Raw genomic sequence first — 16,423 nt, forward strand, 5'->3', positions numbered from 1 at the left:
CTCCCCGCAGTCTAAGTTTGACGGACGAAGCAACCATCATTTCACTCTTCGCTGAATCCCCTTCTCCCTCACCGTCTTCAAGAAAGGCAACACTCGCATCTGCCACTGTTCTTCTCTCCCAACGAAGGGAAGGTAAGCGGATCCGTGATGTTGGTATATTTTCGTTCAGAGAAAAAAAGAACTTTTGCAAAGCAGTAACCGATCCTCACTCTCTTTTTTGTTTCATTGTCATTGCGATTGTGTTTTCCTTTCAGTGGTCTCCTAGTATTCGTCAGTTTCATGATGGACCAAGGAGAACCAGGCAAAGATCTGCCGATATTGGAGCAGACGCGGGAGGCTGATCCCCACGAGACAGAGAGCTCCAAGAAGATGGAGGCAACCACCGAGCCGACCCCAGATACGCTCACGGCCACTACTGAGATGGTCAACGCCCCGTTTGAGGTTACAGCCCCCGTGGCACTGCAGGAGCAGTTTTCCCCCTTCGAGGATGTGTCCCCCCCCCCCCGCTGAGCTGCCCAAGGTGATTTCCTTCTTTGCCGATCTCGATTGTGGTTTTTCATCTAAGTATGTGGTGATTTTTTTAGAAAAGGAAGTATGTGGTGATTAATAATGCAAAATTTTATTAGCTTCGATGCCATGCTATACATAGTGGTTTAAATAACTTGTGTTTCTTATACTGAAAAGTAATTCAGAATTTGTTTCTGTTTCAATTAGAGCCCTGATGCAGACAAGGATTGTGTGGTTGTGCATGTCACTCGCTATGAGGCGGACGACCTGAATATACGCACTGGGAAAACAGAGTTCTTAGGCTGTTGGATCCTGGAAGCCATTTGCGGTTATACCAATGAAGAGGTGTATTCCAGCCTCACTGTTGTCAGGCGTGTTGTCCAGGGTGTACTGAAGCACAAGAAGTTCAAAGCTACTCCTTCGTTTGTGAGGCATACTGTTCTTGTCAAGCTTACGCAGGAAGATGACGTGGCATGCCTCCACAAACAAGTTTATCAGTGGCAAGGCCACAAGGTTGTCTTCATGAAGGTTCACAGGATTGAGCTGCTGCGGGACGTCCTCGATGATGTTCATGGCAAGGTCCGTCTTGTGTCCAGCCCAAATTAGATCGAGGCATGAAATAGTTGCCCCAGCTAGTGTTTAATAGTAGTTTGGATTGTGTCTAATTATCCGAACCTTGCCTGTTATCGACCCCTCTGGGGCTAGTACTCTGTTTGAATCCGTCTATGGGAACTGCTGCTACTTTTGTGTGCTTGTGAATCATGTGAGAACCATCGTAATTGTTGCCGAAACAGATGCGTCCTCACTAGTTTTTTCATGAATATGGCATGGTAAGACATAAGTTGTCACGGTTTATCATACGAGCAGTGTGTGTTTTGATGAAATAGAGCACTCGTTCGAGAACCGTGCGCCGACGTATACATAAGTACAGTACTTGTGAACACTGTTGGTGCTACCCCACTTGTAAGAAGTTGTGCAAAACATGGCACATTGGCTCAGCTTGCTTCAACACTAGGCTATCGACCAGCTAACAATCAACAATCTGCTGTCTGACATATAAGCAACTATGTATCTTGTTACAGTGGTTCATGCAGTTAATTGAGGCCACAATGTAATAAATTCCAAACGTTCAACGCTAGTCCAGCGCTCATGTGGAACACTCACATTAAACTCGTCTTCATAAAAATCTTGAAAAGCACAAGTTAAGCAGTTTTATACATCTCAATGATTCATAGAACATAACAAACATATACTAGTTCACAGCAAAAGACAAAGTTGTGAGAAGGTTTACAAATCAGGAAAAAACAAGCAAGGCTTCTCTGAGCAAAGGGCCTCCCGGCAGGCTTAAATTTTCTGGAGTTCACTCTGGTTTTTTCTTGTTGCCACCATCCAGGGTTAGGTTCTCTCATTCCAGAATAACCAATTATAATTGTGGTCTCAGCTGGAATGCTGAACTGAACCATGCAGTGTACTGACCAGTTGAAATGCTTGTGCATTCCACTAAATTTAAGCACCGTTATTTTCAGAAATAAGCAGACCACAATGCCTCTTGTCCGCGCACCTGTCCAAAAAACCGCCGTGCAGCCATGCCAGCTAGTCCTCGATCCGTGGAAGAACTGGCAGAAAGTGCATTCCGGGCTAGGATGCAGTTGTTTTTGCTCATCCCTGCACTGCAATCAGGAAGTAAAACGTACGAATCAGCTTCTTTTAGATTGCGTTGGTCATTTTACCTTAGTTACTACCAATGTAGGAATACCTTGAAGATTGGAGGTTAGACGACGCAACGAGGGATAGCCATCTCATTTTGCGCAGTTGTACTAAAACTGAGGTGTGTGCTTTTGATTGCGCGGATAGAAATGATACGGAGACAGACATCCCGAAACGATATGGAGACAGACATCCCTGTTTGCGCAAATACGAAATACGGTTATTTAAACAGTGACAGATATTACTACTTTCCCCCGTTTCCTCTTAGAACCAAGTCCTAGATTCATGCTACAGCTTTCCCACTTTCTTCCCTGTTTGAACCAACGCTTTGAGTTGACTGTATGAACTAGCTTTACTTCTAATAATAGTAGAAGTCTAGGTGGCTTTGGAACAGCGGACGGAAGTAGAAAAGGATCCACACGAAGGGGGAAGAGCTGGGGCAGTAGAGCAAGGCAGGTTTCGAAGGAATATATACCTGAGGGTCGTCGGCATGTGGCAAAGACGGCGTCGGGAGGCCGCATCTTGGCCACAATACCGCAGGGAGGAAGAAGGGGTCGGAGGCCCTCCCGAGCCGGCGCTCTCTCGGAGAGAACGGCACGGCCGCCGATCGGGACGCGCGGGCAGCCGTTGGTCTCCTCCCTCGCCGCCGACGACAGCGTGAACGATGCACCTACACCCCCTGCCCCGGTCGAGGTTGTCCGGCCGGATTTGTGACCAGCCGTGAGCTGAGAGAGAGAGTGTGGCCACCTATGTCTTGCTTAGATCTGGAGAGCATGAGAGAGTGAACGAGAGGAACCCTAGTAAAGCAAGCGCTAAGGCTCCTGCTTTTATATATAGTGGAGTGATTTTTTTGTACCGGCTTCAAAAAAATGCGCTCCTACCTGTACCCGCGAGTGGGTGTGAGAGAACTAGTGCGTGCGTGCACCGCTTCTCTTCGTGAGAGTACAATATATACTATGCCCAAAGAGCGTTCGTCGCAAGAGTAATAATATAAGTGTGTGACATGTGAGCTAAAATAAAATGTGCGTGCCGTCTTTTGTTTTTTATAAGTTCTGAGGGTAGGGTGTGAAGAGCACATATGTGCGTGACGTCTACCTGCAGATAGACGATGGGTGCCACGTGCGAGTCTGCGAGAGGACTCGGGAGAGTTGTGACTCGTGAGGGTGCGTGTGCGTGAGAGAGAGGGGGCACGTATCAATGCAATGCATGTGTCCGTAAATCATTATCCGACAAACGTTCGCCACAAGCCTTTTCCTGACGAACGCCGTAAGAACCGTTAGATCGGCATCCGACAGTGTCAGTTTTGCCATGTCATTTAACAGAACAGCCACTCCTCCTACACACAAATCTTCCACGTGAGTGTTAGCAACTGCCGTATGCTCCCTCCGTTCCGAAATGCAGTGCATATAGCTTTATTGAAAATTAGAACCTCGCAAACTTTTACCGAGTTTTCATGTACCAAATTGCACATGTAGAATACCCTGTATATATCATTTCATTCATCTTCGAGAGGTAACTATAAAGATGGGTGAGGAGTCTACAAAGAAAGACCATCGTATCACCTGCAGCAATTTCAACCATCCTTTAGTGTCGAGGAATATCATAGGAACTCTATATGATATGATTTTTATAGGATTTTTTTTCCTTTAGAGCCAATTGGTTCATAGGTATAGATTCATATACTCTATATTTCAAAGGAAATAAACATGATATCATTTCTATAGCTTTAGAGCCACTTGGTTCATATGAATGGATTCCTATACTCCCTTAATTTCAAAGGAAAATAAACATTAGCGTATATTACATCTCTTTAATAATCCCTCCTCATAGGAATTGAGATACATGTCATCTCTAGATTCAATAGAAAAGTTCCAATGATGTGAACCAAATGACATCTCTTTTCCAATCCCTACTCATAGGAATTGAGATCCTCCATGTCATCTCTTTCCCTACTACTTCCATGTATACATCTTCTATTCCTAAATAGATAGTACAACCCACTAGTAACTTTTTTCCAAAACTTGCAACTATGGCACAAGAACTATATAGTGTGCCAATAACTTTGAAAGATGGTCACTGGATGAAGCTAACCCGGCAGTGCAGAGATGGGAAAATCCGAGCACTACTGGATGTTGGATATCATCAACATTCCACCAGATATGCCACATTTACAATTTAGAAGACTCCATGGTTGAACTTAAGCATAATGCACAAACCTCAAAACACAAGCACTTCTCCTTTGTTCTAGAATCTTCTGTGTCATAATTATTCTTTTTCTAAATGAATTGCCATTATTTGTTTTTTACTTTATGATTTACAATGCAGAACCCCATGAATCTTAACATTTTTATAAAACTAATTGATTTTGAATGAGATGAACTATAAGAACTAAACGAACATCTACATCATGCATATATGACTCAAAGCTTTACATGCTATAGTGTGTATTTATTCATAATTTGGTTTCGAAATCTCATGCGTTCAATACATGTGTACCTTACTAGTTTTGAGTAGAGTAGCAAATTTCACGCGGCCCCGGGTATATCAAAATGCAGGGCCCATGCATCATTGCCTTTCGGTCGAACCTACGTCCACAATTTTTTGTACGTGCTATATCTCCACTGGTCCCCGAACCCAAAATGCTGCCTCGTTCCCGTAAAACCAAGCGGCCCACACATATTTAAGGCGTCGACTCGAACCCGTTTACTACGACGTGGCCCCGCACGCCGTAGTACTCCTACAAACCCTACCGCCGCACTCATCATCGGTTTTCTTCAAGAGGACGAGGGAGAAGCCGATTTGTAGTGGAGGCGCTTTCAAAAAAAGGATCTGTAGTGGAGACCCCTACCCTAGGGTGCCCTAGGTAGCTGCCGCACGCATCATTGTTTTCTCTTTTCTTTATGCTCTTGCGCGCTAGAGTGAAATGATGGTTGCTTCGTCCGTCCAGCTTAATGCGGGAAAGGTGGGGCTTTGTGATTTGACCCCTCATCGCTCATTTTCTACTACTGCGGCGCTACGACCGGGGTGCCTCCAATTCCAACCGCTGCTCCGAACTGTAATTTGGTGCATCGCACGTGGAACAAGACGGTGGATGAGCCACATGTCTGCCAAAGGGGTCCTGTTAAGTGTGTCGCCATTTCGTGTGCGGACTGACCCTGCTTGAGTTGCTACGCCAACACGACAGGAGCAGCCTACCACTTGGTTTTGCTCCTTGGTGAATCCCGACTATATTGATCTAAAAAGATACGTGCTGAACTACCCTCTCCGTCTCGGTTTTTTACTTGTAGGCGTCTCGGTTTATAGGGCCTGCACGTAGTTCTAGGTCATCCATTTGACTAACTAAATATGAGTTACTATGTCACAAAAAGTATATCATTGCATTCTTATTGGTTGATATGTGAAGAAACAAGAAACGAGGTAGAAGTTAATGCACCGCGCCTTAGTATTTTGGGATTATTTGGTTTTCGTAAGATGACTTACTCACCTAGACGGAGGGAGTAGTTGTATTTAAAAGTCGAGGGCGGGGCTTTTCCTGCGCGGTAGGCGGGGCAGTTCCGCCTAGTCGGTTCGACAGAGACGCGAGAAGACGAGGGAGTAGGCTGCTGCAAACGTAGGGCTGTGTGATTTGACAGCGAGTTACTGCTGGACAGGTGGGGCCCCGTGATTTGACTTGCCATTATCATTTTAACTGCGGCGCTACGACCGGCGTGAGTCTCCCGATTCCTGACCACCTCCACACAGGTGCCTCTCCCAATGCTCCACCATGTAGTAGTAGAGGCTGGCTCTTGCATGAGAGCCCACTTCTCCACTTTTTCCTTGCCTCTCTTTCCTCCACATATGCAAAAATGCCATGTAAAGCGCACTATTGTACTTACTTGCTCCTACAGGTGCTTAAGCTTGCCACATAGGCATAAAGTCTGATGTGGCAAGTTAATCAAGAAGAGAGAGTCTAGTTTGGTGACCCAAGGAAGAAACGGTGCTAAGCGCGTGTACCTAGGTGAAAAGACAATTTTGAGTCTATAGCTAATTAAATGAAGCAAACTTAGCAACACCATTTCATTGGAAGAGGTCACTCCTTGGCAAATGCAATAAATACTAGTACTCCCTGTGTCCCATTATATAAGAACGTTTTTGACACTACACTAGTGTCAAAAACGTTCTTATATTATGGGACGGAGGGAGTACGAAGAAAGAGATAGAGAGGAGTAAAAAAACACTTATAGCCAACCTTGTTGTAGTATGAGTGACTAAGTGATGACTATGTATGACATGCCAACATCAGATAGCCTAACGCACCGTGTTAAATCTCCAAGGGCGCGACCGCGCGAGCGACGCGACGGTCGTGGTAGGCGCGACCATGATACGGGCTGCTGGCAGCCCTTGGATCTGAGATCAAACGGTCGCATGCTAAGTTGCTGAAAATTTTAAGAATAACCCTCCAGGATAGGATATTCACCCATAGGTCTAGAATCACGCCATGCAACCGTTCGATCTCAGATCCAAGGGCTCTCGGAAGCCCGTATCATGGGAGAATGGAAAGCCACTACCCTGCCGTTCGCACGCTGGCAGTTCGCTCCTACTCGTCCCCGCACGTCCTTTAATACTACGGCGGTTCGCTCCTAGTCGTCCCGTCCATTCACATTAGTACATTACGGCAGTTCCACTAATCCTAACCCTCCTCCCAAATCCATGGCGTCCCAAATCTCCCCGATCGGCGGTGAGTACAAGGTTAGAACCATCACCGGCGATGAGTTCGACGTCATCTACACCCGTACTTCCGCGACGGTGAAAGGATGCCTTTCTCGCTTCAGACGCATGTTCGAAAACTCACATGATGAGTGGGTCGCTGGGCTAGATGTTGAGTACACCACAGTCGTGGGACGAGAGAAGGATCTAAAGGACGAAGAGAGGAAGAAGCCCGCCGTGATCCAGGTTTGCGTACATAACGTTTGCTTGGTCTACCACATATGCCATGCCGACGTTGAGTGCCAGGATTTTAAGAACTTCCTCGAGGACAAAACAGTCAAATTCGTTACTGTAGACTTTAAGAACGACAAAGAAGTCCTGCGTCGGATAGGCTCGTTGTAGGCAACCCCTTCGACCTCCAGAAGAATCGGCTGGTGCCCTCTCGTCAGCCTTCAATGCTGACCCTGGCAGGAGCCATGGTTCATCCTTCGTACGGTAAACTGGAGAAACCTCCATACACGTTTCATCGTCATGCATGGCAGCGGAATGTACTAGATATAGACCACATCCAGTACGCTGCAATGGATGGCTACCTTTGTTTCAATATCTACAAGGGTTCGATGAAGAGCAACAGCCAAGTTGGCGGTTCAAGCAAAGAAGTATCGGCCAAGAGGAAGAGGGACAAGGACGAAGTCGAGGACGTGGACGAGGACTCCGAGTAAGGTGGCAGTGTCGTTGCATTATGGTGGTTCTAAACTTCTAATGCAGTGTCTACCGGATTAGTTGCATAGTTTAATTTCAGGTGTGCTTAGTTTAATTTGAGGGGTGTGTTGTGCTGAGCCCCCAGCAGAACTATGTTATGTTTCTTCTCGTTACTTTAACTCTTCAGTATGTACATACTAGTACTAGTATTTCTTTAATAGAATTTAGCACCCCAATTAAGCACGTACTAGCTTTTTTAATAGTACTATATGCATAATTTGGCGACGAGCGCTCTCTATATGTACCACCTTTTTTTAAAATTTCAATTTTTGCTCCATGGCGCAATCCATCGATAGTGGAGTACTACCTCCGTCCTGGTTTATTGGTCCTCATTGTAATCTGTGCCAAATTTTGACCATAAATTTAACTAACAAAATGCTCATGCATGTCACAAAAAATTATATATTTGAAAACTATGTTTGAATATGAACCCAGCGTTATAATTTTTGTTAACATGAACTAATATTTTGTCAGTTAAATCTTTGGTCAAAATTTAGCACAAACTACGTAGGGGACTAATAAACCAGACCGGAGGTAGTACTACTGTACAAAAGTATACATTTTTTAAAAGGCTAGCGTACTGTTCATCACATATATATATAGCCAGTTAAATTCTCAACCTAGAACGACGTGCATGCCATGTAGTAAACCGATCCGGAGGAAGTATAGTAAAAATGAGGTGATTTTACCGAGCGATCGGCGGGGGAGCATGGCCTGTCATGCGGTCCCACGTGTCATGATGTACCAAGGCGATGCGCGTGTCCCTCTTGAGGCAGAAGCAATACTAGTACGTGGTTTGAGATGATGTCGAACCGAAGTGTGAAATAATGGTTGCTTCGTTCGTCTGGGAAGGTGCGGCATTGTGATTTGACGTCTCATTGCTCATTACTACTACTGGGCCGGTACGAGTGGGGTGCGTCCCCCCTGCTGTTCTGCACTGTTATTTGGTGCTTGACACGTCGACCCGGTTGCTATATGTCCCACATGTCGGCGACAGGAAGTACAGAATTCATGAAAGGGAGCGTCGACGGAGGAGTATACTACAGAATTCATGAAAGGGAGCGACTTAGTTTTGGAAAAATCTGTTTTTACGGAGTACGTACCCACTAGGGTTTATAGGGCTCATCTAAAAAACATTCGTTTTTCCGTTTGATAAGTCTCAATTCTACTATACTAGTAGTAGTACCATTACATGTTGGATTTCGAGGTGCGTTAGATCACCCGACGCAAGCAGTGTCAAGAGGAAACTAACCAATGCATGTACAAGTTCATGGAAATTTAGTGGTCATTCATGCATTCGTTCTAATTAATGCCTCGGTAAACATAACTTCTTGAGAAAAACGAGCGTACTGTGCAAACTACGAAATTAATTCGACCACTCACCGTCTACCTTGGTTGGAGAGATTTTGAAATTGAGCCATAAACTGGAAAGGCTCGATTACTATTTGTGGCCTTGTATAGATGCAAAATGTATTTTTTATAGTGGCCTTGTATAAGTAAATGGAGGGAGTACTAACCAAAGTACGTACGTAACTAGTAGGGACGAGGAGTAAACGGAGGGAGTAGTAAAATTTTCTCCTCGTGCTGCGAGCCACCGCGCGCGTGGGCGAGGGAGCGGGCGTAAAGGCGTACAGTAGTACTAGTAAGCTTCACCTCATCCTGCGAGCCACCGCGCCCGTGGGCGGGGGAGACGGCGTACTAAGCAAGTTTCTCCTCGTTCTGCGAGTTGACGGGACACATCAAAAGTACTCCAGTGTATAGAGCCTTGCCTCTAAGGTAGGCCCCACATGGTTTGCCTCTTTTTTTAATTTAACATAACGCGTCAAGTCGCAATTTGTTTGTTCACCCGTGGTAGACGATCCTCCCTCCACCAAGTGGACAACCAGTACACGTGCCAAATTACCACGTGGGCTGCCTTTTTCGTACAGAAATGAGCTCCACCGTGTACCCGCGCGGGTGTGGTTGGGAAAGAGACGGGAGTACGTGCGCCGTGCGTGCACCTCTTCTCTTCGTGCACGTCCCCCACCTACGTGGGTGTGTGTGAGAGAGATACAAACCTAGACATAATGCGCCGTCCATCCCCATGCCTCCGCCCAGTCCGACCACCAGTCACCACCACGGCACCACGCCCCACTCCTCCTCACCTTATCTCTCATATTTCTCCCTCCATTTTTATATACAAGGGGCCGCTATCAAAATTACAATTTGCAGATATACAAGGCCACTAACACTAATCGATGCAATATTAATGGTGTTTGCCTCGTGGTACTAGCAAAGGAGGACATTAATTATCCCTTGCATGCATGCGGGAGTTTGTAAAAAATGCATCTTGATGTTCCGTGCAATGCACGGGCATCTTGCTAGTCCATGAAAACAACACATGGCAAAATTCCACGGCGAACGAGGGATTTGAATCTGTTGGGAGGGGCTGTTTGGATCTTGCCCGGGGTAGCCAAAATATTGGCGACCCTTTTGTCCACCGGTGCCTTTGCCACCGATGAACGAGGAATGGCTCGGGTGCTCATGCTGTCATGCATCCTCCAGCGCGCACGTTGGAGACGAGCTCGCACGAGCTGTGTTTTTTTGTCCCACAACGCCGCCCGAGCCGCCCGCAGACCGACCGGCGACCCGCAAATTACGCCATCCAACCGTAGCCGCACACATTATGACAGCAACTCAACCAACCGGACGAAATTCACGCAAACACGTAGACAAACTGATATTTCATATAAACAACGACGGAAATCATATAAAATACCGGGTTTTCACACAAACATGACGTATTTCATTACATTCAAATGAACTACGCGGTGCTAGTTCTGGACAGCACAGGTATATAATACCTGGCCTAAATGGTCGCCCGCCGATCGATTTGTGTTCCTCATGTCCGGCAGCACGATCACCGGACTGCCGGGAGCCCCGGAGGTATATGCTTCAGCGCAAAGGACGGCTCGCTTCCCCACTGCCCAACTGATATCATTGGCTGGTGCCGAAGATGATGGTGGCCGGCACCGGTTCAAGTTCATCACCGGCCACTACTTCGCCATGGTCGGCACCGGCTCGAGTTCATCCTAAGATTCCCCTCTTCCGTGGAGCCCATGCGGGGTCGACAAAGGTCCTCGCAACAAAAGGATCTGGCAAGACACCTATTGTGTACGCCGGCGTCACCTCCGCGGTGGCCTTCATGGGACCCAAGCGGCGGCAGCCTCCCGTGTTCTACTTCTCCTCGATGATGGCGGCGGACGCGGAGGCGCTGGCCACCGACTCGTCGCTCTCCGCGCACCCGGCTTCTGTCGCTGCTTGCATGGCGCGGACACCGGCATGGGAGTCTTGGCCATAGAAAGGGGAGATGTGGTACGAGGTGGCGGCGTGGACGGCAGCAACGACGCCCGTGCGCTGCTCCTCAGCGAGCTGGCCTAGAGCGGCGAGTTGTTGAACCGCACGCCGGCTTGGGGCGGCAACTGGCTCCGTTGGGCGAGGGGAGGGAGGTAGATCAGCGAGCTTCATAGCTCGTATCCGGCGGGCTACCCAGCCGTCTTGGATGCGGAATAACTACTCTTCGTAAGCCATTGTAAGAGTGGACAAAATGGTGAAGGAGATAGGGGAGCGGCGGAGGTGTGTGATTCTTGGCCGGCATTTGGCCTCGTTTAAATAGGAGATTAAATAGACGGCGGACGGGAGGAGCTCGGTCGGCGTTGCGTTTAACGCCGGCCCGGTCATGAACGGACGTGTGTCCAGAGTGGGTTTCTCGGCTTCCACACGGGCGGGTTTCATGGAGGCGTTTGAATGCGGCACGGAGGCGTGTTCAGCTGGGCGTGCCACGAGTGGCGCCCTCGAATCTGACCTAGGACACCGCGCCATTCTTCCACTGACGTGTGAGCTCTTTGGGTGCATGGCCTGCATGTCAGTGACCCAACGCAGGCAGCGCACAGCAGAGGAACCTTTGGTGGGCCAGGGCGGTCAGAAGCGGGCATTTCATAAACCGATGATTGTTCATTGAGTGTGACGTCATCTTTTTCATGTAGTTAAGCCTACTATGTTGATAGCCCGTTCGATACGTTGTGATTCATAAAGACCGATGAAAACATCAATGTTCTGCTTATCACAGATAAGATTGATTAATACCCGTAACAATCCATGTCCTTAACAAAGGGTGCATGCACGTATAGGTTGAGCGTGTGTCTTGCGTCGTGTGATGTGTGCATGCAGGCGTGCGAGTGTTGCGTGCGTGCAAGGGTGTGTTTCAGTGTTGCATGCATGGGTGCGTACGTGCGTGTGTTCGTGAGTGCATGTGTACGTGTTAGTGTTGCACACCAGCATGCGTGCATGTGTACGTGTCAATGTTGCACGCCTACATGCGTGCGTGCATGTATACGTGCGGGGTGAGGCTACATGTCAGTCGACTGACTTTTTCATCTTAGGTCATTAGATTTTCCAGCCGTTGGATACAAAATCAAGGGCCTCCAGTTTATCATCAAACTCCACCCCCCTGAGCCGCCAGCCACCACTGGCCGAACCGCCCGCCCCCGTCGCCCGCGGCCGGCCGGCCCTCCCCGAAACCACTCCCCACAGCCGGTCCGCCGCCGCACCGGCCATCCCTCTAGCCCCCCTCCCCCACCCCCCCACCCCCGCGCCGAGCTTTTTCTCCATGGATCCCCACCCCACCGCCCAATGAACGCCCCCCCAACCGCTGGTGACTGCCAACCAGAGGTCTCACGACTTCGAATACCCACGGACCACTAGTTTATTACCATTTCTGCCCTTCATATACGCGCTGACGGGTGGGCCCTATGGTAATGTGCACTGCTGAATGTGGACCGTTTGACTGGTCAATTGATCATGTTATCAACAAATTACGGAGCTGTATGGCGAGCCAGGGACCGTATGATCACCCTAAAATGTACTCCTATTTTATTAACACAGTACAGACTCAAACTACCATTTCTTTCTTTCATATACGGGCTGACAGGTGGGCCCCACGGTTACGCACCCCGATGGTGCAACACTAGTTGTGCCGTTTTACTGGTCAATTGATTGTGTCATCAACAAAATACAGAGTTGTACAGGTGAGCCAGTGATAGTATAATCATGACATGTATTTGTTTAACACGGTACAGACGCAAGGGCTCATATATACGCGCAAGCACTCACCGCTATGGGCGCACACACGCGAACCCTACCCCTATGAGCACCTTCGAGAGAGTGGGCCAGCATATATGATCTTGAGATTTTACGAAGTCACCATAGGTGCCTCGTAGTCGAGTGGAACGTCTCCTCCCACTGAACGTACATCGCCAGAAAAATACTGAAATTAACACAAGATAAATGCGAGCACCGGGACTTTAACCTTGGTGGGCTCGAGAAACCACTGTCCTCTAACCATCCAACCACATGTTGGTTAGCACGACAAAATGTATGTGGTGACCGTGATGAGCTTATTCTGAAGTCCAGTGACCATATCGTGCTTTCGCTTCAAATACAATGACCGTAAGTGTCGTCAACAAAATACGGAGCACGCATCAAATGCAAAGTCCGTCAGTGTCATCAACAAAATATGGAGACGTATCGTGAGCTAGATACCGTTGTACTATTGTATATGCTTATTTTCTTAGTGGCCGATTGCGTGTGTGGTGTGGTGGGCACATCATTTCTAGTTGTGGTGGGTCAACATGAAGACTCATGGGTCGGTTCCATCCTGCGCCACATATAGGTTGGACCGAGACGTGTTATACGGAGACCCATGTGGAGGACTCGGCGTACAACACGAAGCTACCAGAGTCGCGGAGGACTCTATCCCCACTGGTGATAAGCCGACTATATATGATTTGTAACCCTAGGCCCTTAGTATGTTATACAAGCTTGGGGGCTAGTTCGTCGATAGTATACACACACGCACAATGCCTGGTATTCACGTGTACTTTGTACACACCCCTATCACTAATATACAGTACCAGGAGTAGGCTCTTTCTTCAACTGCAAGGGTCCGATCCGAACTAGGGTAAAACTTTGCCTCGTATTACCATCCAGCCTAACAGCCAGGGATATCCTACCGAATGATATGATGAAATCATATCTGCCAACTACTATTAGAGAGGTGTGTCGGGGGGGGGCAATGTGTGCGAGAGAGGCCTAAAGATAATGTGCGTGCGGGAGACACGTAGGCACATATATGTGCGTATAGAGGGCTAGTAGAGACCGTGCATGTGTATATATGCATGTGAGACAAATAGTGTTTTCCAACTGAGATTAGTGAAAAGAGTGGTACATAGTAGTCAGAAAGAGAGAGAGAAACAGAGAGAGCATGTGCGTGAGACACCCCGACACCCTGAGAGAGATTGTGAGCATGTGTGAAAGAGAAATGCCGATGCATATAAAGTGTGTGCACTTATGCGTTAGATAGAGAGATATATAACGCGTTTGTGAGAACGGGGCGAGGCATAGTGCATCTACGTGTAAAAGGCGGTTCTACGCATTAAATTAAAATATAAATGGCATTATTATATTTGGATGAGATCATGAATTTTGCAAATTTGCGTATGGACGAAAATCGGTCTATCAGACACCCACACTCTATTGAATTCTAGCATGTGCATGTGTTTATTTCATATTATCGATCCATAGAGTGAGAGCGGTTTGAAATACAGGCAATGGATGCTTTTGCAATTCATATATAAACATTAATTAGTGCACTCCATGTTGTTAGTGTGAAGCACTTTATACATTTGTCACTTGCATGGATACATTCCAAATTGCTAGCTACGAAATAAAATACATGTCGAATTCAACATAAAGGGGGTTTCGAAGATTCGAATTCATAGGAAGTGCATTCATCTATTTGAACCCGAGATAATGGCATTTGTAAATCAGATGTAAAAGGGGGCATCAATCTTTGTTGTGAGTTTGAACATGCTATATATATTCATACGCATATCTAACTTTTTTTGCAACCAAGGAGATTATACCTGGAACCATGCATGAACTGAGGTAAGTTGCATATTTTTTAATATATACTCGTGTACAATGTATATTAAAATGTACCCCCTCCATTCCAAAATAATCGTAGCTTTAGGATTTTCAAGAGTAAAGATTTGTGAAGTTTGACAAATCCTGAAAGTTCAATTCAAGAGAACCGAAAACGTTAATGCTTCTGCTCCCAAATATTGAACGAAGCGCCAAATAGGCCTCTGGTCACCCGAAACCGCGCGAGACTAATGTTTTGGTGGTAGGAAATTACTGTCCTGACTCTGGCCTGTGTAGCCTATCGGCCCGATGTCCAAAGGTCTAAACCGGGGTAGGTTTGTAACTTCACCAAGATGCCAGTCTCAACCGCCTCCGAGAAGCATTCATACGCCGTGGGCGCCTAAACACCCATGCGCTCGGCCGAAATCTATGCCGCCCACATTTGGGACACCTGACATGATTGTCCTACCACCAACCCGCAATATGTCCGAAATTTTAGATGGGGGCAAAGTTTGTAACTTTCCCCAAATTTCAAACAAGCTTGTCTCAAACCGAAACATTGTTCCCCCTTAGTTCCCCACCTCCCTCCGTTTCCCCATTCATACTCCATGGGCGCGAAAACGCCCTCTCCACCAGCCGCGAAACCCCAACCTCCTCCGTCCTCCACCCCATAGCGGCCAATCCACCGCCGCCCTCCTCCATCACGCCGGAGCCGGTACCCCGACGTCGTCGTCGAACACAACCGCAAGCGCAACGCCCTCAAGGACTTAGCAGTTGAAGCCGAGGAAGAGCTGCCTCCACGTCGCCAACACCGACGTGCGCCGTACCAGAACCACTCCGACCACACCGTCCTGTGCCTCACTCCTGCGGCTCCACGGTCGCAACCGTCCACCGCATCGGAGCTGTTCCCACTACTCGTGTTCGCCGCCTCGGATCTGCTTCCCCACCACCGACAAACGACCATCGCACCACACTCAACAACTTGGCCATGGGTTTGTCCAAGGCTGCACCATCCTCCACAACTTCTGGTTTCCCGTGAACAACAAGATCGTCGGAAAAACAGAAGGAGGACACAGCACTGCCAGCAGAAAGAGGTACTCCTCTTCCCTTATTCATGCAAATCTTACGTCTCCGCTCACGCCGTATTCATCCCATGAAAGAAACTAGTTGAGCGCTTCTTACTGCATCTTCTTTGTGATACTAAATGCACAAGGTTTCCTCCCTTTTACTATTTCACCTTTGCTAGAGGTCAGTAGCCCGCCTGGATTTCAATTCAGGGTCAGTCGAACCGCAATTAAAAGAAGCAGCACCTGCTTAGGCGCGTGGAGCACCTAGTCCGCCTGTTCCCCGGGGAAGCGGCGCATCGGTGTCTATCATAGGGGTGTGGGGCGTAGGAGCTGCTTGCGCCCGATCTGGAGGTCGCCGGGGCTTGAATGGATGGCCGGGGGGCGGTGCCAAGCACGGCGGTGCGGTGAGGTCGAGGGGAGGGCGTAGGCAAGGGAGGAATACTGGGCCGGTGGTCGCTGGCATTTCGAGGAAGATCATCAACACTGACTGGCTGGAGGTAGATGAAGGCAATCTGCCCTTTCTTTGTACATTGGACGGTGAAGAAAAAATGGACTGACCTATTTGCTTTCAATCGACTGTTATTTTCATCGAATACTATAGTAATTGAGTGTGCCATGCATGTTGTAGAGCTATCATATGTCTCCCGTCATTTATTTCTCACCGACCTGCTATCTGCTACCTTTACACTGTACTAATTGTGCACACACTTCACCCATACTCACACTATTGTTTT

The sequence above is a fragment of the Triticum aestivum genome, chromosome 1B, assembly GCF_018294505.1.
Source record: "Triticum aestivum cultivar Chinese Spring chromosome 1B, IWGSC CS RefSeq v2.1, whole genome shotgun sequence".
Lineage (NCBI taxonomy): Eukaryota > Viridiplantae > Streptophyta > Magnoliopsida > Poales > Poaceae > Triticum > Triticum aestivum.